Below are 2,898 nucleotides of genomic sequence, written 5' to 3'. Positions count from 1 at the left end.
AGAGCAAGGCCTGGTCTGGACCAAGGCCAGGTCTGGAGCAGGGTCAGATCTGGACCGAGGCAGCAGCGCCTACAAGATTTCATGGGAATTCGGGAATGTCTTTGGCATCCCCTTTCTTTGGAGTGATGAGCATGTTTGGATGTCGAGAAAACCTTTTCTAAAGTGAATTTACATTTTCCTGCTCTTGCTTAAATCCACCTTTCCCACTTCCCAGGCACTCATAGCCCAATTGTCCATGGGAATCGTGGATCTGGGTGTCCAAGCTGATGGAGAATCAGCTTCTCCCCATCGCTCACTGCATCCCAAACCCAGGATTAATCCTGGGATGGGACCTGAGACCTGCTCCCATCCCGGGCTGGGCTCCAGGAAAAGGGAATCCAGGTGTTGATGCTGCTTGTCCTGTGAAGAAAGGGGAAAAAAAAGGGAATTCACTTTTTTCCCTCCAGTTCCAGGGAAATTTATTGGAATTTATTTGAATTTCTCAGCTTGGATTTCTTAAGGTTTTATTAAACCCCTCATGGAGAGAGGGAGGAGAAGGAAGAAAAACAAAATTCCATGAGCAGGAGCCCTGTTATTCCTTAAATATGTGGGCTCATCCCACTTTCCTGGGTTCCAGGTTTTACCTTCTCCACTTGCAAAAATGCCCCAATTTTGGTCATGGTATTATTATTATTATTATTATTATTATTATTATTATTATTATATAATAACAATAGAAGATTGTTATAATAATGCTAAATTCTTATACTACAAATAAATTATGATAATAAAAATTATAATGATAATGATAATAGTGATGATTATTATGATTATTAAAATGATGATTATAATAATTATTATAATCGTGATTATGAGTATGATGATAATAATGAGGATTATAATAATAACAGGTGATTGCAATAATGCTAAGTTCTTATGATCATAAGAACAATAATAATGGTGATGATAATAATAATAGTGATGATGGTTATGATGATAACAATGATGAGAATAATACAAATTATTCTAATAAATTATTATAAATTATAATAAGAACAATAATAATGATTATAACAATAACAATTATATTGACAATAATAATATAAATATTAATATATTATTATATCAATGCTAAATTATTATGACATTACTAAAGTATGATAATAATAACAGTAATGATTATAATTATAATGATAGTTCTGGTGATTATATTAATAAATATTAATATATATTTATATATTAATATACATTAATATATTAATATAATAATGATGGCAATAACAGTGATTATGAGTATGATGCCAATAATGAGGATAATAATAATAATAATAATAGATTATGATAATAATGCTAAATTCCTATACTACTAATAATAATACTGATGATGATTATGATGACAACAAGGATGATAAAATTATTCTAATAAAGTATTCTAATAAATCAAGTATTCTAATAACTTCAATAATAATGATTATTATAATTGTGATTCTTACAGTGACATTAATATTATTAATTTAATATATTATTATAAAATGCTAATTTATTACTATATTAATAAATTATGATGATACAACAATAATTATGATTATAATTATAATGATTGTATTAATATTAATAATATGAATATTACTAGATTAATCTAATAAAGTGGATTATTATATTAATAAATTATGATAATAATAATGATGATTATAATAATAGTGATTATATGATGATAATGAGAATATTGATAATAGTAATCATAATAGTAATAATCATCATAATACGAATAAAATAATAATAACCACCAGTAATCTCCTGCTCATCTCCTGACAGCTCTATTTTCAATAGGAAAAAACAGTTCCAAAAGTGTTTTTTCAAGGTCTGTGCTGGGAATTTTTCCCATTTAATTAAAAAGTGGAGCCTGGGAATGGTCACAAGAGGGAGACAGAGCCCAGCAACTCCAGCTCCCCCCCTTCCCTGCTCGAGCATCCGCGGACATAAAACCAACTTCCAAAATACCCTTATTAATAAAGAGATACAAGAATAAACCCGGTGCTTCCTTCACTCTTCGGAAAAACGGAGTTTTCCTCTTCTCCTTTCACTTTTGGGCTGATTTCTCTCCTGATAAATGGGATAATTACAGTCACTGCGGGGGATCCACAGGATTTGGGCACATTTGGAGAGAAAACAGGTCCCTGATCCAAGTTTATTCCCCGCATTTGGCTCCTGGCTGCTCTCTGGGAGGCTTTACCATGGCTGGGTTACCCTCAGCAGAGGGTTTCTCTGGGCTTTTTTGGGTCAAAACACACCTACAAGTCCTCAGTTTAAGTTTTCACCCTCTGAGCCCGTTTCCCAACTCACCCAGCCAAGGCTGGACAACATTCCCCAGCTTTTGAATTCCCACACCCTAAGAGAGGGAATTGGGCTGAAAAAGGAATATTGGAAAAAGGAATTCCTTACCTTGGTATTGGGGGTTGGTCTCCAGCAGAGGAATCACCTCCATCCCGGGGGCACCACATGGAAAACCATCTTCAGTTCCCAAATTTAAACATTTAAATGTGTAAATGGCCTTTTCCTTGCCTGGGAACAAAAACTGAAGCCACAGTTCATGGAGAAGAGCCAGAAACCCTCAGAAAGGGGTGTTTTCCTCCCTGCCAAAACAGCCACCGTGATCCAGGAGATGGAAGTTGTGCTTCCCTGGAATTCCTGGAAAAGCCCTTTGGGAAGGCTCTGCAGAGGAAGCTGCTCCGGTTTTTCCTTCTGTTCTGCCTTCCTGGAGTTGGGCACATCTGGGGAGCTCTCAGAAAGCCACGATTTCTCAGGAAACTGGGATAATCCAACACTAAAGACCCCCCAGAGCACAGTGAAGGTGCCACCCCCTCCCCAACAGCCCGACCAGTGAGCGGGGAGTGGAAACAACTTTGCAAAACGCGAGAG

The sequence above is a fragment of the Neopelma chrysocephalum genome, unplaced genomic scaffold (genome assembly GCF_003984885.1).
Source record: "Neopelma chrysocephalum unplaced genomic scaffold, ASM398488v2 Primary Assembly neopelma1_198, whole genome shotgun sequence".
Classification (NCBI taxonomy): Eukaryota; Metazoa; Chordata; class Aves; order Passeriformes; family Pipridae; genus Neopelma; species Neopelma chrysocephalum.
This window is presented reverse-complemented; position numbering follows the sequence as displayed.